This window comes from Lissotriton vulgaris, chromosome 6, assembly GCF_964263255.1.
Source record: "Lissotriton vulgaris chromosome 6, aLisVul1.2, whole genome shotgun sequence".
In the NCBI taxonomy this organism is placed as follows: domain Eukaryota; kingdom Metazoa; phylum Chordata; class Amphibia; order Caudata; family Salamandridae; genus Lissotriton; species Lissotriton vulgaris.
In genome coordinates this window covers 1,094,711,429-1,094,732,396 of record NC_141694.1, presented here as the reverse complement: position 1 = coordinate 1,094,732,396, position 20,968 = coordinate 1,094,711,429, and the positions used below count along the sequence as shown (strand labels likewise).

Below are 20,968 nucleotides of genomic sequence, written 5' to 3'. Positions count from 1 at the left end.
CGAGGAAGGCGGCGAGCTGGTTGTTGACAGCTTTCTCGATGACTTTGGCCGGGAATGGAAGGAGCGAGATGGGGCGGTAATTTTTGAGTTCGGTGGGGTCCGCTGTGGGTTTTTTCAGAAGGGCGCTGAGTTCAGCGTGTTTCCAGCTTTCCGGGAAGGTGGCGGAGTTGAAGGAGCAGTTGATGACGTCTCGGAGGTGCGGTGCTATGATGGAGTCTGCTTTGTTGAAGATGTGGTGAGGGCATGGGTCTGTGGGGGATCCTGAGTGGATGGAGTTCCTCAGGCGGATGGTTTCCTCAGTGGAGATTGGGTTCCAGTCATTAAGGATGTTCGAGGGGGGTGAAGGTCCAGCAGATGGTTGGGTGGGTTGGTCTCCGGGTTGGTCGTCGAAGCAGTTGTGGATGTCTGCAATTTTGTTGTGGAAGAATGAAGCTAGGGAGTCGCAGAGGGCTTGAGAGGGGGTGATGTCGTTAGAGTTGGCCGAGGGATTGGTAAATTCCTTGACGATGTTGAAAAGTTCCTTGCTGTTGTGGGCGTTGTTATCTAGTCGGTCCTTGAAGGCGGTTTTCTTGGCCTTTCGGATCAGTTGGTGGTGTATGCGGGTGGCGTTTTTGAAGGCGTCCTTGGTGCCGGTGGTTGGGTCTTTTTTCCAGGCCTTCTCAAGGGAGCGGCAGAGTTTCTTGGATTTCTTAAGATCATCGCTGAACCATGAGGCCTTCTTGCTGCCAAGTTTGCTTTGTCGTTTTTTCAGTGGGGCTAGGATGTCGGCGCTGTTGGATAACCATAGGGTGAGGTTGGTGGCGGCTTGGTCGGGGTTTGAGGAGTGGGCTGGGGGGTTTAGAAGAAGCGATGAGGAGATCTGGTCGATGGTGATTTTGTTCCAGTTTCTTAGCAGAGTTGGTTGGGGGTGGTTGTTGGGTTTGGGCTTGTTGTAGGTAAAGTGAACGCAGCTGTGGTCAGTCCAGAGGAGAGCCGTAGTGTGGCTGAAGGAGACATGGTTGCTGGCGGTGAAGATAGGGTCGAGAGTGTGACCTGCGATGTGGGTGGGGGAAGTGACCAGTTGTTTAAGTCCGAGGTTGGCGAGGTTGTCCAAAAGGGTGGTGGAGTTGCGGTCGTTCTTTTCAAGGTGAAAATTGAGGTCTCCCAGAAGGATGTAATCTTTGGAGGGGAGCGCGTGTGGGGTGATGAAGTCCGTGATGTCCTCACAGAATTGTGCGCGGGGTCCTGGTGGCCTGTAAAGGAGGGTGCCTCTGAGTGTGGTCTTGGGGTCGATGTGGATCTGGAAGTGAAGGTGTTCAGAGTTGGCGAGATTGACGTCAGAGCTAGTTGAGATGTGGATGGATTTCTTATGGACGATAGCGATTCCTCCTCCTGTGTGGCCGGTACGGTCCTTGCGTATGATCTTATAATTTTCTGGGATGGCAATGGTGATGTCTGGGGCGGAGGAGGCGTTCATCCATGTTCCTGTTAAGAAGGCGACGTCCGGAGAGATGGTGTGAAGTAGATTCCATAGGTCAATGGCGTGCCTGTGGACCGATCGGGTGTTGAGCAAGATGCATTGTAGGTAGTTGGGGTCGGAAATCTGTGGTGTGATCGTAGCGGAGTTGTTGACGGTGCCGGTGAATTTGCAGGAGTAGCATGAGAAAGGTCCATGGGTGTGTCCAGGAGCGGCTTGGACGCAGTTGGGGTAGCGGCCGGGGTTAAGGGCTAGGAGGGTGGTGGCATCGTAGGTAATGCGGGAGGGCTGGGCAATGCGAGGACCAGGGGGTCTGGCACTGGGCGCGGTCCAGGCGCGGACGGGCGTAGACGGGCTTACCTTTGGCGCACCTTTGGCGAGGCCGTAGCGCGTGGACGCTGCACGTGGGACCATCAGACATAAATGGACAGTGGAGGGGGCGGAGCGTGGGAGGGGCAGCAGGGAGGCGGTAGTGAGGCTGAGGGGCGGGCCTGGGGAGATCAACAACAACAAAATGGAGGGTCCGAGGGGAGGCAGACAGGGGTAACAGTAACAAGGATATAGCGAGTGAGCAGCAAGCACAATCAAAACTGAAGCGCTACACAAATACAGCGTCAATGGCACAAATACAACAACAATGATCCCAATAGTGCTGACGGAGGCAGATAGACAGCAGGGTGTACGTGTCGCCATGTATCCAATAAGTAATCGGACTTTAATATGTTTTGTAAGGTGTGGTGTGTCGTGGTATAGTGTGCTGCCACAGCATGGGAGCTGTCCCATTTGGGATCTGATACCGTATTGAAATCCCCCCCCCATATGACATAAGACATTCCCAGTGTGTCAATCTTCCCTCTAAGCACGAGGAGGGTATGGACGTCGTCTATGTTAGGGTCGTAGTAGCTTACAATCACTGTCATGAGAATTCAGCCTCCCCCACAGTAGACAATATCTCCCCTCGGGGTCTAGCTCTAGTCCACCCTGCACAAACCTCACCCCCTTTCTGATAAGGACGGCAACCCCTCTGGAGTAGCTGGAATAGGAGGCAAAGCCGCGGTGAGAGGCCCATCGTGAGGCGAAATGGGGCGACCCGCCACTTGGGAAGTGTGTCTCCTGTAACAAAGCTATATGGGTTTGGTGGTGGTCTAAATACCCGAGTACCTGCCTTCGCTTTCTAGGGTCATTAAGGCCCCGGACGTTCCATGACACTATTTTTAAATCTGTACCAGTTCCACTATGATTGGCCATGTAATTTATCCAACGCAACCGGCCTAATGAAAGAGTCACACCTGTCTCGCTCCAACTCATAGCGTGCTAGAACCCTCCACACCCATCCCCTACTCACACCGGCACCCCCAACTTGCCAGGAATATCTCACCCTCCCCCCATTCATACAGCCCAACATTTGTCATTTGCCCCAAGTAGTCCAAAACTTAAACTCGCAATCAGGGGAAGGCCCTCTAAGGGGGAACGCTAGGGGCTCTCGCTCCATCACATCGCTGCCCTATTTCACCCATCCATACCCCGGTGGTTACAGGGAAGACTGTGATGGGATGTCAGCGAGTGCCCAGGCAGTAATATCTATCGCAACATTTAATAATCAATAGGTATACATCACCAACTCGGAACAGCTGTCAAGAGTCTTTACAATTCGAAGTCCTCATTGCACACTGCCTCAAAAGTAGTCCATCAGCCAGGGTCAAGTCAAGTCAAGTCAAAGAATTTATATAGCGCACTACATACCCAGAGGGTCTCAAGGCGCTTAGGGAGGGGAGGAGGATTACTTGTCAAATATCCACGTTTTAAGTTGCTTTCTGAATGCTAGGTGGTTCTGGGTAAGGCGAAGGTAAGTGGGGAGTGAGTTCCATGTTTTAGCTGCCAGGTATGAGAAGGATCTACCTCCCATGGTGGTCTTGTTGATGCGAGGTACAGTGGCGAGGGCTTGGCTGGAAGAACGTAGTTGGCGGGAGGGGGTGTAGAAGGACAGTCGTGAGTTGAGGCATTCTGGTCCGATATCGTAGAGTGATTTGTGTGCGTGGGTTAGAAGTCGGAAAGTGATCCTTTTATTGACGGGTAGCCAGTGGAGGTTTTTCAGGTGACCAGAGATGTGTTCGTTACGCGGGATGTCTAATATGATCCTGGCTGAGGCGTTTTGGATTCGTTGGAGTTTTTTCTGGAGTTTAGCGGTAGTACCTGCGTAGAGGGTGTTTCCGTAGTCCAGTCGGCTCGTGACCAGAGCATGGGTGACTGTTTTTCTTGTTTCGGTGGGGATCCAACGAAATGTTTTTTTGAGCATGCGAAGAATGTTGAAGCAGGATGAGGAGACGGCGCTGACTTGTCTGTTCATTGAAAGTGAAGAATCCAGGATAACGCCTAGGTTCCGTGCGTGGTCTGTCGGGATGGGTGCTTTTCCAAGGGCTTCCGGCCACCAAGAGTCGTCCCATGCAGAGGGGGATGTACCTAAGATGAGGATTTCTGTTTTATCTGAGTTCAGTTTCAGACGGCTGTGTTTCATCCATTCGGCAACTTCTTTCATTCCTTCGTGTAGGTTAGTTTTGGCGGTGCTGGGGTCATTGGTGAGAGAAAGGATCAGTTGAGTGTCATCCGCGTAAGAGATGATGTTGAGGTTGTGTTGGCGGGCGATGGCCGCGAGGGGGCTCATGTATACGTTGAAGAGGGTGGGACTGAGTGAGGATCCTTGTGGTACGCCACAGATGACTTCAGTGGCCTCGGACTTGAATGGTGGAAGGCGGACTCTCTGGGTTCTTCCGGTGAGGAACGAGGTGATCCATTCAAGTGCTTTTCCTTGTATTCCGATGTTTCTGAGGCGTTGTAAAAGGGTGCTGTGGCAGACTGTGTCGAAGGCTGCAGAGAGGTCGAGGAGGATGAGGGCGACTGTGTCTCCATTGTCCAGTAGAGTTCGAATGTCGTCTGTTGCTGCGATGAGGGCGGTCTCAGTGCTGTGTTTTGCTCGGAAGCCAGACTGTGAGGAGTCGAGGGATTTGTTGGCTTCGAGGAAGGCGGCGAGCTGGTTGTTGACAGCTTTCTCGATGACTTTGGCTGGGAATGGAAGGAGCGAGATAGGGCGGTAATTTTTTAGTTCGGCAGGGTCCGCTGTGGGTTTTTTCAGAAGGGCGGTGAGTTCAGCGTGTTTCCAGCTTTCCGGGAAGGTGGCGGAGTTGAAGGAGCAGTTGATGACGTCTCGGAGGTGCGGTGCTATGACGGAGTCTGCTTTGTTGAAGATGTGGTGAGGACATGGGTCTGTGGGGGATCCTGAGTGGATGGAGTTCATCAGGCGGATGGTATCCTCAGTGGAGATTGGGTTCCAGTCGTTAAGGGTGTTCAAGAGGGGAGAATGTTCAGCATATGGTTGGGTGGGTTGGTCTCCGGGTTGGTTGTCGAAGCTGTTGTGGATGTCTGCAATTTTGTTGTGGAAGAATAAAGCCAGGGAGTCGCAGAGGGCTTGAGAGGGGGTGATGTCGTTGGAGTTGGCCGAGGGATTGGTAAATTCCTTGACGATGTTGAAAAGTTCCTTGCTGTTGTGAGCGTTGTTGTCTAGTCGATCCTTGAATGCTGATTTCTTGGCCTTTCGGATTAGTTGGTGGTGTGTGCGGGTGGCGTTTTTGAAGGCGTCCTTGGTGCTAGTGGTTGGGTCTTTTTTCCAGGCCTTTTCAAGGGAGCGGCAGAGTTTCTTGGACTTCTTAAGGTCATTGTTGAACCATGAGGCCTTCTTGCTGGGCTCGAGTGGGATCTGGACCGTCTGCTGGTAGCCTTGTTCCTTAACTCCGCTCTGCGGTCGCATTTCAGGTAATCTTCGACTTGCTGGGGAGAGCTGAATAGGTGCTGTTGTCCTTTGTGGCTGATCTTCAGTCTCGCGGGGTAGAGCATGGCGTACTTGATCTCCTTGGTCTGCAGTTTTTTCTTCACTGCAGTGAACTTTCGGCTGGCTTCCTGCACAGCCTGGGTAAAGTCAGGGTAGAAGGCCAAAGTGGTGTTGTCGTAGCGCACTTCCCCTTTCTCTCTGGCTAGGCGTAAAACGGTATCCCTGTCCCGATACTTTAGGAACTTTACCATCACTGGCCGAGGCGGGGCTCCCGGTGGAGGACACGCTGCTAAAGATCTGTGTGCCCTCTCAATGGACATATGTGCAGAAAATGAGTCCTTACTGAAGAGTTCCCCCATCAGGTGTTCCATAAAGTCCTCCATCCTGCCAGTGTTTGTCGATTCGGCAAGGCCCAGGACTCTCACCTTGTTCCTCCGGGAACGGGCCTCCAACTACTCATTTTTGTCCGCAATGACCCGCAATAGCTTGTCCATTTGCAGCATATGCGGTTTAGTAGTGCCTGCCCCATCCTCCAGTGACGATACTCTTTGTTCCGTTTCCTGCAGACGCTCCTCATGCTGGTCCAATTTCTCCACCACTTTATCCAGTCGGCTATTCATGGCGTCCACTTTAGAGTCTATGGAGGTGAGGCTTTGTTGCATTCCTATCAGGAGCGCCTTCCAGTCGTCATCACTTGGTCCTGGGGGATCCGGGTCGGACCAGTCTCCAGAGCTAGTACCAGCTGTCTTCCGAGCCCGAAAAGACAACTTTGCCTGCTTGGGTTCGGTGCGCCCCATGTCGATCTACAAGGAAGGCCGGCGCACTCCTCACGCGGGAAACCGGTAGTAGGCCCGACAGAGTATCTTCCCCAGCCAGGTCCCCTCACCTCCTAATCAGTATCAGCACTCTAGTTCCACGGTGCTCACCTCGTTCTTCCTGGCACAGCGACAGTGTCTGTGTGGTTATTGCTTAGCGCGCTCCTCCAGACACTGTGATGGGGTGCGCCTTCTCCCAGCCAGGGGGCCTTTGCTGCAGTTAACAACCATGTGCGGGAGGACAGCGGCAGCCCAATGCTGAAATGGCAGCCAGGTGCTTACGCGGCTGCGTTGTCACCCTTCCAGCGGTATCCGCAGCCAGTGTTGCCGGCCGCGACCCCTTGCCACCCCCAGGATTGTCCGATAGGGCCCGTGTCCCAAAAGAGGGCCCCGCCGGAGCTGCCAGGCAATTATACGGCCAGCGCAGGGTCTCTAGCGGCAGTTCGTAGGCCGCGCGTGATTCCCCCACGCTCCGCCGCCGGTTCTCGGGCAGCGCACCTCTCCCAGCTCAAATCTCACAGCCAGCGCTGCCTCCAGGCATGGATCACCTCGTCGCTAGGGTCAGCTTATCATATTATGGTTGTCGTCGCTATGCCAGCGTCCAGCCGCCCCCCAGCTCCTACGGCAGCACCGCGACCAGGCCTGTAAATCACCGGCCTCAAGTAGCTCAAGGCTCCAGGTGGGCGAACCGGCCCGTCCGACTCCCTGCCCGACTTCCACGGCTCGCGGCTTCTCGCCCCGGTGACCTGGAGGCTCCAAAGTCGGTGTGCGGCAGCGCCTGATGTTCCGCTGTCCGTCGCTAGCGATTCCGCCACTTTACATGAGCCAGGGATGGGGTTTATGTAGGGAAAACCACCCGGTGCGGCGGGAGCCTCACTACAGCACGGCCATATTGGTTCAGCGCCACCTAGCGCCCCCACAACAAAGAAACTTGAATTGGGATACGTTGAAACAAATAATGCAGGGGTACAAGCCATAATAATTAACGGATGCTGCATCAATGGTAAAGCTAGTTCATACTTTTGATCACTGTATATCTCAATCTCCACAGGACTAACAGGGCAACAAAAACTGGTTGATTACTGTAAAGTGTGGGGGAATCTTTGTCGTGCACATCCACCCTCGGGGATCATTGTAACTGGTGACTTTAATCTTTCAAAACTCATCGAGCTCCTCTCCACAGACCCACAACTGAAATCAAAGACAATCCAAAGGGGATTACTTAAAATAGATTTTGGGGCCACTTGCAATCTAGCTCTGTTACAGATCAGCAAACACCTGGTAGGTCAGGACATGGATATGTCCACCCTGGATTATACTCGTGTAAGTGGGGACATACACAATAGATGCAAGGTATATGAAATTACCCATCATCAGTTTAGCGATCACCTCCCACAGAGAATGTGCCTTGGGATATTCACCCGAGTAGCCATACAAACGAACCCCACTGGAGAGTCCCAGGGAGAAATTAACCATGTACTATTAAAATGGCTCAAATGAGGTAATATCAGCCTGTCCAGGTTCAATCAATGGAATGTTGCTGGATAGTGGCCTAAAGATCTACTGGCCTTTGCTCATGGAGCAATCCCCCAACCATCTTGGAACAACAACATGGAATCCCTGTACCAAACTTTAAAAGGAAAACAGTAAATCAGTCAAGCAAATAAAATCCATCTGAAGGCTTCCAGAAATCAATGGCACACAGAGGATATATGGAAAAGCATGAGGCTATTAAAATAGCGTTGAGAGAAAACAATAAATATCATCAAAATAAAGTGTTTCAACTTAAGGTACGTGACCTAAGAAACTCACATCGCAAGTTGGTATGGACAGCCAAGGCTAAATACCAAGAGACGGAATGGGCACATGTTTACTCCCTCCTAGCGTCACATAATCAGTATAAATTTTAGCAATATGTTCACTGAATAAATAACAATGCCATGGTATGGAGCAATGGAGTCTCCTTGGAAAAATGTATTAAACATGTAGAAGCCTTGTATAAAGAACATGGAGGTATCATCAGGATGAATGGGTCCCATGAATTGGAAGGAGTAAACAAAAATCAATGAAACAACTCCAAGATTACACATTCCTCCTCCAGCATTCTTGCATGGAAGTAATAAAAGAGGGATCGTGGTCGACTAACAGAATAACTGTTCTAACCTTGGCGTGATCATGTTCAGGAAATCCGCTGTCTCCAAGGTTCTTCAACGCTCAGGAAAAACAGGGCCCCAGATCCCAACAATTAGCCAAACTCTGTATTTAGGGCTGACACAGCCTAATGGGCTAATATTCTCTCTCTGTTTTTCCATCGCTATTTTCAATCAGGTCAAATTCCATATTCATTGGCGAGGATCTACACTACAACCAATTCACAAAAAAGTTCTAACATTGATCCATCTAAATACCTATTAATAGTCTTGCTAGATGTACAGGCTAAAGCATATGCCAAGATCCTATTGTACAAACTAGTGGCGGAGATAACCGAGGAAAACATAATCCCATACTATCAAAGTGGGTTTAGGCCAAAAGCATTGATAATGCACAATAAAGTCGCCATATTCTATAGGATTCACTGTAACTTGCAGGCTTTCAGCCCCTTGCTCTCCATGTGCTTATAGACTATTCAATTGCATTTGTTGGTGTGGACCAAAACATAATATGATCAAAGCTATCTCAGCTAGGCATTTCTTATTCTCTTTTGAAGACAATTATTACTCTGTATTCAAATACATGGGTCCTTGTCAAGCTAGGAAACGGAAACAAAACTACATCTGAAATGCCAACATCCCATGGCTTGAAACAGGGTCGCGTGTTGGCACCCATCTTGTTCAACCTCTATACAACCGAATTGGGTCAAGCCATATTGAATGTTAAAACAGTTTCACCACAGATTGGCACACAATGGATCCCTGTACCCCAATACGCGGACAACCTGATCATTCTGGACCATACCAGAAATAGGTTACAGCGAACACTGGATCAACTCAATCTTTACAACATAGGAAACAAGCTTAAGCCAATGCCGGGAAAATAAAGGTTGTGATATTTAGTAGAAATAAACATAAATCCAAACATACATGGAGGTCAGGGAATTTGAAGATTTATTATACAATATACAATTCCTTAGGCATACGGTTTTCGGACAATTGTAAGACCAACATAAATTTACAGTCTTTGCAGAGGGCAAGCATCAGTGCGGGAGTTTTCTTTGTCAAACTATATGCACACATCTACATAGTCCTTCGGAAAATAATCTTATGAGTGGTTTGTGAAAACAGACTTCCCACCACTTCCTATGGCCATTTAGCCGACCCTGGGAAACTGTTGGCAGTATTAAACAAAATTCTGTGCATAGCTTAGGCAGATTTTTTATTTACCAAACTATACAAGGCAATCCGTGCTCGGTCTTGACTTTGGTCTAAAGAAACAAGACCTAGAATACAAGTCCTCCCACATCAAATAATATTGTGTCCTTGCCAAAGCAGACTTATTTTTAAAGCTATATTGGAATATCACTTTATTGCATGTTGTTCAAGCTACAATTGTATTAATTTTTAGACTTTAGGTTTTAACAATGTTCTTAGTTTTACTGTCAAAGCCAATATCTAAGGACATGACTATGCTTTTAACTTTGTCAGAAGAATACGCGTTATTTGATTTCAAACAAGTAAAATCATAAAAGCAGTTAAACACTTTTTAAATCCAGAGTACAAATACATCATATGTTCCATAAATTTGTCCAAATAAGAAATGCTCATAGTCCTAGGGATAAAAGAAGAAACTGACCATATTGTAAGTTGAATATTACAGGCATCGCCTTCCCTCACTTATTTTAGTTAATTTCATCTTTCTAAGAGGATATAGTGTTGATACTTTTCCTCGATCTAAGTATGCTTTTTAGGAAACAAGCCACAGCCGAGATACAGCAATCACTCTCTAGCAGTTTCAGATGCAGAAAGGCTGGGTGACATTGCCTCCATCCTCCCATTCTTAAAAGAGGCAAAATACACCTCGATCTCTCCTCTACATAAAACTTACAAAAAAAGAACAGCATGAATTGTTGATTGTGATGACAAACCATTGCTGAACAACATAAATCTGTAGACCGGTTATTCATTTCTGGATAACTAATTAGTCGATAAAAAACCCTGGTCTAAAACGGGTTAAAACATATCTTTCATATCCACTTAGGCTACCCAAAATATATGATTGTATATCATATGTAGTTAAAATCAGTTGATGCTGTACTTCTCTTGGTTTATTTCCAGAGCCAGTCTAATTGACTCTAAATGGATCATACATTTTATTTTAAATTTCTTCCTAGCGATGGAATTCATTGTCTCTGGGCAATTATAAATATTCTGGATGCCCAAGATCATAAACAAAATGTTGTATGTACTTCAGCCAAGTAATCTTGGTGGCATGATCTAGCTTCATTGAATCTCTAATTATATCTTTATTCAAGACTGTGCTATTGGAAGTCCATATTATATGCCAGAATAGCACTGAATGATCTTTAATAACATTAGCAATATGTGCAATGCCTAGCCCGCTATGGCAATGAAAAACAGGAGTACTAGCAGGTACAGCTAAAATAAACCTTAAAAAGGCATTTTCAACACGCTGAATGGGAGGTGAATCGTAAAAACACCACACACCTGCCAAAAAAATAACAATGCTCACACATTTCGCCTGGTAAATCTTAAGGAGTATCTCAGGAAGCTTTTCCCCCATCTTTTTAGCAAAATTAACCACAGCAGCAGTTGACTTCATAAAAAGAAGGCTCCTATTTTTCACGGCCTTGCTCCATGAGCCAGTGAAATCAATTAAAATACCCAAATATGTGAACATATTAGTGGATTCAACCCTACTTCCCCCAAGTGATATGCTCCTACATTTCTGTATCCCTTTACCACAGGTCTTTACATATGTTTCTTTAGCGTTCATTTTTAGACCCAAATCGTCCATTAAAGTAGCATAGGAGGCGAGATCATTTTGTAGGCCCAACTGAGTACGGGCATCAGCACTGCATCGTCTACATAAAGAAATATTATCAGGCGTGGGTCCTTCGTCTTTTCCGCCAGCACGTGTTCCAAATAGTTTGTATAAAGAGTAAACAAGAATGGCGCCAGGGGGGGAGGAGCCAAGCCGGCGACCGCAATGGCCGCCTAGTCCCTCGGCTCCGATCATCATCTCCTATCGAGACCGCATCCCCCGTGAACTACCGCGGCAAGACGGAGGGTACGGGGACATGAAAGCGCCCGATCATCGAGGGCGCAATCCCGAGATCCGTGCCTGCTTCTGGAGGCGAGATAACGTCGGCGACGCTAGCGGCCCGCAGCAGCCCTAAGACCGGGGACTCGGCCATCTTGCGTGGCTGGTCCCCGAGTAAACAACAACGGCCGCCGCTGGCCTGGAGAGACCGGTCAGCTCTGAGGAGGCGTGTGGCGGCGATTCTCCTGGCAGGCCTAGGTCGACGGTCTGTTACTGCGCGTGAAGATCGAAACTCTCCCTGTGCCCCCGTGTAATCAGACAGTGCAACATTGTATCCACCCGCTCTCCGCCGAAAGGTATTCTCCTAATTATCCCGCGTCTGGCGGGAGGCTCCCTAATTTCTTACGAGCCGCCCTTCAGCTGTGCGAATTCCAGCGGTGCCTTTTGCTTGATCTCGGTGGCCCTGCCGGGGGAGCTACATTGTTCGCCGCCTTGCAGCCCGTGCCACGGCCCCACACCGGTCCTGATCTGACCCGTGCTACCATGTAGAAGGAGACCACAACACACGGGGGGCACAGAACTGGTTTGCACCCCGACGCATTTGGCTGCCCTTCGTGACACCTTGGTGCAGGGTGCCCGATTGTTGGGGGGCAAGTTGGATACCATGATCCTCGCGGTGGAGCAAATGATATCGGCTGGCCCGTTCGTGCACAGTGAGACGCCGTCTTCAGCGCCAGGAGGCTTCAAGATGGCGCCTTTTACCGCAGCTGGAGGGTCGGAAACACGGTGTCTTGGGACTTTCCATATGTGTACTGTTGGATGCACTGGACGTTCTGGACTTGCTAGTTTGGATCTGGCTGCAACATCCTTCCCCAATGACCTGTTGCTTGATATCCTGGTGCTGTTCCTGCTGTATTTTGACATTGGATTGGGGTTCTCCTGTGTTGCTTCGTGGCATGGAGTTTGGAAGGTTTGTTTCACTGACTGGTCTCACACGCCGCACTTGCTGGAGATTGGTACTGTCGCTGGTTCTGGTACTTTAAACAAGACTGGACAAGGATAAATATCTCCCCTCTGGGTCATCGTCCTTTGTGCTGATACTGTGAGGGCTGCTTGATACGTTGTCCTCTTTGATGATGCGCCTAGTTGACTCTGTCCCTGGATATGTTACTTTGACCTGATTCTTGCTGCTCTAGTTCATATACTTTGCTCATATAATATCATCTACGGGAAGGGCCGAGGGACTGATATAGGCTGGCTTTCATTTTTGCTTGTGATTTTGGTTGCAAGGGGTATTGCTTTCACGACGATGTTACTACAGTGGGTATAAATGCTTTGGGAATGCGAACTGTACTGCTTGTGATTAATCCTGTTTCTGGTGTGTTAATTCTCACGCTCCGCCCGTAGTTTTCCCTACTGTGTATACCTTGCTTAATGTTTACCCCTTGTACTGATATGTTTTAATTGCCGGCGAGGGGGCACCGGGTGCCCGGGAGCGGGTCTGCTCCTCTCCTCCTCCACTCTTTATAATTTCCCTACTGTGGGGCAGTTCCGGGGCGACAGGCACGCTGTTAGTGGGTTAGGCCGTAGCCATTACAGGGGTGCAGGGTGGCGGGTGCGGGGGAGGGTTTGTTGTTTTAGTTTGTTTTGTTCTATGGTCCCTATCGCTCTTTTCCGGCTTTGGGAGGGTCTTCCTCTTTAGTGGGGCTGACTGTCACTGGGTCTCACACCTTTGTTCCTTTTCTATTTTCGGCATCTCAATATTCCTCTATTCCTCGCCTTTTTTAGGGGTGGGCTCTTGGGGATCGGACTTGGTAAAGTTGCTTTCTGTATCGTTGATGTTGTCTAGTTTTTTCGCTGCGGCTGCTTTGATTATATTGTTGCTGTACTTATAGCCTATCTCCGATTGTAACTGGGGTGTATCCCCCCTGCTTCTTCTTTGTCTTATATGTAAGGTGTGTAGTCCTTGTTGTTGCAGCCCCCTCTCTTCTTCTAAACTTAAAAACGAAAACCTCATATCCTATATTGCGCACCCCGCAGTCCTTATAATGTACTTTGAAGTATGCTGTTTGTATATTGACCTATTGCATAATACTCTCCTGTTTTTATTGACTGTCTTTGCAGCCGGCCATGATGGTTGTGGACTTGCGCATGTATCTCCTGATTTTCCAATAAAGGTTTTCAAAAAAAAAAAAAAAAAAAAAAAAGAATGGCGCCAGGACGCAGCCCTGTCTGACCCCCCCTCTCCTTTGAACGACGCAGGGCATTCCCCTTTAGTTCTGTATCGAACCTGAGCAGTCGCCCCACTATACAGCTGTCGTAGGAACTGAACCAAAAGTGGGTCTACCTATAAATCTGTCAAAATGTGCCAAGGTTTACTGTGTACAACACAGTCAAAGGCAGCTGTAAGGTCAACCAAAGCCAAATCCATTTTTCCTACCTTGGCCTGAGTATTCTTCCCTATTAAAATACTAAGATTAGTCACCTATTCTGTAGTTCCCAATCCTTGCCTAAAATCGTATTGCACGTCCGTTGAAATATTAGTTTTCTCTGCACAAGTTTGAAACTGCTCTAAAACAATATGTTCTGCTACCTTCATCAAAGAGTCACTAAAGATGTTGGGCGGTAGCAGGCAGGATTCTCGAGATCTCCTTTTTAAAAAAATTCAGCACGTTTATGGACTCTGACCAGGTGTTAATGAAGCCTTTCATACAACAAGCTTGAAGAACCTGTGTTGTCAGCGGGTTCCAGGGTGGAAGGTTTGATTTAAACAAGTCAATTGGCACCACGTCTGGGCCCGGGGCCTTCCCATTCATGAAAGCATTTACCGCCCCAATGACCTTATGTGTAAATTGGAGATCAATAGATGAAAAACCCTGGGGACCTCTCCCCTGCTGATTTATATATTGCAGCTTCTATCATTGAATTATTGGGCCTTTTAAAAAACGCGCATTTACTGCCCACCAGAAAGAAGCACTGTCTTTACTCAGACAGGCTTCATGGAGAGTCACCCATGCCTTCTCTTTTAGCTCCTTCCTTCGTAATCTTCGTGCCTGACTATAAATCGTCCTGCACTCTCTAATTTCCTCCTAGTCTCTCACAGTTTTATGTAAAGCGGCCTTTAAGTTTGTGTATGCTTTTGAATATATTTGTATCAAACCATCATTGGTTATAAGTATGTGTGCCCTTCCTTTCCACCCTAAGCAAATTTTGAATAAATAATCCAGGCACGTTAAAATCGGATTATAAACATTGGTTAGGATTGGTTTAGTTCACTCAGCTGGGTCAAGGCTAGTCCATCTCAAGGTGTATCCATTTAGCTTTCCCAGTGATATTCTGGGTCCATACTATTTGTTTATTACGTTGTTGTTCTAACATAGTTGGGAATGTAATACAGATACTTAATGGCAGATGATCGCTTATTGTATTTTTATGTATTTTATAATTTGAGATATAATTAGCATAACAGTTAGGGCCTATTGTAAAATCTATTGTCGATTCTAGACCCCTACCAATAAAAGTATGCTCAAAATCCACTCTAGGGGAACAAACAGTTGGCAAAACCAAGATCATGTGAAAATAATATCTCACTTAATAAATTCCCCCTATCCAAATGCACAAAATGCATCAAGAGGTCATCTTCCATATTTAGACCACATTTGCCAAGTCCGGCTAGGGGGCATAATCCGATATTAAATTCACCTCCCCAAATGATGATCAATTTCGCTTTCCCTGGCTTCCTTTAGGTTACACAGATCATAATCGTAGTCAAAGTCAGCACCTAATGACTATACTGTTGCACAGGTTTTTTTAACAAGTCATGCAGTAAAATAATATTTCAATAAGTCCTTGCCAAAGCAGATTCAAAATCTCTAACACAGGTCTTACTGGAGATGTTAACACCTCAAACAACCCCTGGGGAGCATATAAAAATAAAGCTGCCAACGACCAATCAAAAAGTCTCAAGACAGTAACCACAACATGCATAAGTACCCAGGTGTAGGAGAGTAGGGTCTGCTTTCCTATGGTCACCCCATTTTTTGCTTCACTGGTTTTCGGCTTAATGTGGCTGTGGGCCTGCTAATCAGACTGGGGCAAGGTGGTGTAATCACCCCTTGCTTAGATAAAGTATCCCTATATCTAAGCCTATATCTGGACACATATACACCTATAAGTCACTCCTATGGCAGGCCTTAACAATCCTGGAGGCAGAGTGCTTTGTTTTATGTGAGATTGTGCTCTAGCATGAGCTGAGCCTGTCTGCATCTTTTGGAACCAAGTCCCTTAGCTGTTCTGGGATATGGCCATACCATATACTCTTAAGTGCATTGTAATCCTCGTGGTTACTTGCTAACTTTGGTTTGGCTTTATCAAAACATGTCGTATAAGGTGTCATACGCTTTGGAATACTACCCCCTCGCCAGTTCTGGAGACTGGGGTAGCATTCCACCCTTCTAGAGGGAGAATACATGTTACTTTGCTTAAACGAGGTTAAATCTAACCAGAGTCTCAGCATCACAAAATGGATGCTGCTGCCACAGACCAGTCTGGCCTCCTGCTGGCCTCCTGCTACAGGGGAGGCCTGGACAAATGGTATCCTGTCACAGGGAGGTGTTTCACCACCCCAGACAGTAGATAGTGGATTGGGGCAGGGAGGGCTGAATGAAACTAGACACTGCCTGGGGCGCACAAGGCGTCCCATGCATAGCCCAGTTCAAACCGGTGCTGGGGCACTCCAGCCCCAGCTCTGGCGCGAAACTGGATAAAGGGAAAGGGGTGTAACCACCCCCTTCCTGGGTCCCACCCATAGGAGGGACATAGCATGTGATCCAGCCCCTTGATTTGGAATAAAGGTAGGAGCTGTGCCAATGCACATCAGTACATTCTAACTGAAACTTTGAAACGAAACTCTGGACCCTTCGACATCCTACTCAACGTAGAAGACTGAAGAATCTCCCTTGTGGTCAAGGAGTGGCCACCCTGTGCAAGCAGGAACCATCAGTGCATCAAGACTTTCTTTGCCGTTGCTCCCGCCGGAGCTCGAACGACAGACCGACAAGACTTGGACTCCCAGACTTCCAACAGCCCGATCCACAGTCCTAGCAAAGTTTAGACCCGTGGAGGAGACGTGAGTCGTGGGACCGGCCATCTTGAAAAGTCGACGAAGTGCTTCCAGCGCAGCTCCCGAGGCACCCTCGACGTTGTGCTTTGGGGTTTGAGAATCCCCAGCCCCGAGCAGCCTGTGCTCCAAAGATCACCTCTCCACACTCGGAGTGCTGCGTGGGGCCCTTTTGCACTTTTCCTGCTCGACGCGTTGTCCGGTCGCTTGCCCGTTGGCTAGTGGCCTCTGTGACGACTATCCATCGAACCTACACTGCTGGTCTGGTTGCTCCAGACTGGCCCCAGCTCCCCTGAAAAGGAGCCATCGATCTGACCTTCCCTGTCCGATCAAGAAGACATCTTTGAGCCCTGCGTGGGTTGCCTTTGCCAAGGCTTAGTGACTCAGATTCGAGAACCGACACCGCTGACAGCAAGAGCCTTCGTGGGACAGCTCGTGTTCACCAGCTGGTCATTCTCGATCCTTCCTGGTCCACGAGGCAGCGGAGACAAACTACTCGACAGCACCTGATCGCAACCCGACATTGCCTGGTTCCGCCCTGGTTCCATCCTGGTCACTGGCTAGTGACCTAGACTCTGTCCCCTCTGCTTTCAGGCACTCTAAATCTTCGATCCACCCTTGGATCCAACCGGACTCTTCTCTCCTGGTCGCCTGCAGCATCTTCATCTAAAGGCTCCATAGAACTTCACGACGAAACCCGACACACTTTGGCACCTATGCACCCGCTTCCTGTGGGTGAGGTAACGATATAACTCCGGTGCTCCTGTAGTTGTTTACACCTCTAGTGTCCTAGTTTTAAGTGGCTAAGTTCTAGTCCAGTCGGAAGACTCAGAAACCTATAACTTTCTGATTTTTACGCACCATTGACTTGTATGGTAAACGCGGTTGCCTATAGACACTGCACCCGCATCCTGTGGGCCTCCTATGTCCTAACCTTCATTAGTCCAGTGTAGGCCCAGCGATTTCCAAGGCCCTAGGCCTGTTCATTGTTCGTCACGTGGTACTTATACCACTTTCTTAATATATGGTTTGAGTGGCCACCCGGCCTATCCATAATTGTGCAGCTTATTGTATGTTATACTGTGTTCTTTGTTTAACGCTTGCGCTTCTGTGCTCATAAAGAGTATAGGGGATTATTCTAGAAATAAACACATATATTTTGTAATATATAACTTGTGTGGTGTCCTTTCATTTGGTACTTAAAAGGATTGCATTTGGTAAAACAGCTGGCTTAACATGCCCTGTTGAGTTTAGCCTAAGACTGCTTTTGTCCATGCTACCCCTAGGATAGCTGGTCTAGAAGGTTGACGTACAACCAATCATCATAAGGGTTGTTTGGACTGGTGCATGGTGCTCACTAGAATAGTGAACATCATATACCAGGCCAACATCTCACACCAGGCTATTAAATTAATGCTGGAAAAACAGGTTCTGGGCAATTCTCAAAAGCCAGACTTGGAGAAAATTCAGAATGAATCATATGCACACATAATTGCACGCTCTTATGAAATGTCTAAGATGCAGCCTTATTTAGAAGAGGCACTAGTAAGATTAGGCCGACGTCCAATGCTCTGAGCAAGATTAGTGTTTTTCCTAATTCAAAAGAACAGGAATAATTCGAAAAACCAGGCTAGTCCGCATAGCTGCAGGTTTTGCAACTACAGGAAAGAATTAATGCTTCATCTCTCATGCTGTTGACCTGCGTACCTAGCAGCTCGCTACTCCTTATTGAAAGTAATGTTTTTAACTGAGGGGATCATCTCTTGTAAAGACACATGGGCTTTCTGTCTAAACACAAACAGACCGATAGACCTAGCTTGACTTGGCAAATTCATTCATATCCTGGACACTGCAATAAAAAGACTAGACATCACATTGCATTTAATGGGTGGGGAGAAGTCCAACTACACCATCTTTGTCCAAGTGGTTTTTTATATAATGATTTTTAGTTTTTAAATACATTTTAATAGTTTTAGAATTTTAAACTTCCCTTATGCTAGTGATTCTATGGGGGGTTTCTACCAATTTTTATCAATTTACACAGATTTCATTCATTCATTAGTTAAGAAGTACTATAGATCAAATTCCAATGAAAACAAAATCATCCTACGTTTACCTCACTTTGGGCCCTGTACCTATTGCTCGAATAGGGGATGGAGGGTGCCAACAATGTAGATGAGTAATGGAGATATCTAATCAGTAAGCAAGTAATTAAGTCTTGCAGTGTACAGTGAAGTACAATAGCCTTGCACTGGTGACTAGAGTATTGTTGCCCTAATCTGTGATATAATTAGCTGTGCATAAGAATGTAGTTCCCTATGCCAATTTGCAAAAGCTCACTAGATAAGGAAATCAAGCCAGGTTTGACAGTGGCACAAGAATAAAACAGAAAGCGTTGCTTAGGCTTTCACTCCACGGTAATCAAAACCTATAGCAAAGGAACTGATACAGCTGCTTAAAAAACACAGACAACTGCCGAAAAGCAGATCGAAAAAGGAACAAAATCCATTTTACTAATGTTACATATTGATTCATGTTCTAATAGATTGAGAAATTCCATCTATCTGGAGCTAGACCCCTTATAACATGTTGCCAGCTAAAAATAGAGTATGAATGTGGAGCAAAGCAGTACAACAGGTTGTGAAAAAGAACTGAGTGGCGAGGGAAGTTTGGAAGTCAGAGACAGAAGGAAAGGGAAAAACGTAGGCCATGTTGTCGTAAGCTAGAGATTGTGTTTTTGTCCTTTAACTAGAACTAATTTAATGAATCAGCCTCCAGCACGGTATATATGGGATATCAGAGACACACTGCAACCTGAAGTTAAAGATTGATTCCAATACAGTTGCCCAGATCTTGAATACTTTATCATATCTCAAAATTCTGTCCCAAAATGGGCAAGGAAACACAAGAACTTGTGGTGCCAGTAAGGTGGCCTATCTATAAATGTGATCACAAAGCTGAACCTTGAATTGAGAGAAGTTGAAACAAATAATTTAGTGGTACAAGACATAATAATTAATGGCTGCTGCGTCGATGATAAACCTAGTTCATACTTTTGGTCAATGAATATCTCAATCTCCACAGGACCAACAGGGAAAAAAAAACTGGTTGAGTACTGTGAAGTGGTTGGAGAATCTTCTTCATGTACATCTAACCTCGGAGATCAATGTAACTGGTCACTTAACGAAGGCCTCCCAAATGCCTTTGAAAGAGGCAAAACATGTCAACCATTACAGTGCACAGCACGCCGTGTCATGCTATTCACTTGTGATCTACACATACAAAATTGAAAATTTCACACAATGTGAAACTAACAGATCTAAGAACTACTTACAAGCCTCTGGTTCCAGGCCATCACCTACTGTGCTGTTTGTTATTGCCCCAAATATTTTGAGATATGTCTTATAAAAGGTAATAAATTCTGTTGGAGTAAGGTTTTAAAAGAACCATACCTCATCATCTTACGATCCTTTAGCGATTTATTGATTCCCTGACATTCTAATTGTAGACAAAATGTTATTCAGTGCGCAAGCATCCACTTATTTTACTGTATGTATAATGCTTTTAGAAATATTTCATATATCATCTTGGCCTGACTGTAAAAAAGTGGTACCTCTTTTCCTCTTGCATCTTCTCTCTAGATGAATTTCAAAGTCAAAATGGCACTCTTCTTCTGACATTTTAATGCTTTGATTCAGTTTGGCAATAATTGTTCTATTTTAATTCAACTGTATTCTGGCACTTTCATTGTATTATCCCTGTACATAAGGCAAAATATTTCCAGACGATGCAAATTCTTGTGTAACTAGGGACTAAGGTTAAAGTGTTCTTGTCGATTATGTCTGGCTATCAAAACCATTCATATAGAATCTTGTAAAATGTACACTTTGAAGGTTTGACTACTGCACTGCGCAGAGAACAGTTTAATGTTTATCTCTGCTTCTGTTGTTTTACCCAATACCCTGGCTTGGACAATGCACAATCTAGTCTCCATTCATTGAACCCAAATCCTTAACCTAACTCCAATAACTGAAAAAAAAGAACATTAGTCTTCCGGTCACTGTATAGATACAACAAATCTGAACTTTGCAGGGATCCAAGTATTCAAAAATTCCACAATAGACTCAAATTCTCAACAGAACACTAGACAATTAGGCTGCATTTTCCCAATTTACCTACGAGAGCAAGGATCCTGACCACTACTGTTTTGAGGACATTACACAGTGCTGTTCCTCTTGTGCTTTCATTTCGACTTGTTTCCATTCTATTTGAAGTAAAAGCCTAATTGACATAAAAAATTTTTAATGCACTGCTCTCCCCCACTAACTTCGTAAGACCTGTTAATAGTTGTACCTTGGTTATATATTGATTTTCTTTTTGGACCATAATGATGTAAACTATGTGCAGCAAAGCAAACTATCAACAAAAAAAGAAAATATATTCCTGTGCTTTTTCAAAGGATGTTTGAGTACCCTTATGCTAGGGTTCCAGCTGATCTAAACTGCAACACATCTAGCTGAGTGAAAATATACAATACC

General features: G+C 46.6%; 1 protein-coding gene across 1 annotated transcript in view; it reads right to left on the bottom strand.

The window, feature by feature from the left end:
- The window catches only part of IGF2R (insulin like growth factor 2 receptor), a 1,757,136-nt gene that overhangs the window by 1,313,548 nt on the left and 422,620 nt on the right, over window positions 1-20,968 (bottom strand). The window lies entirely within an intron of this gene.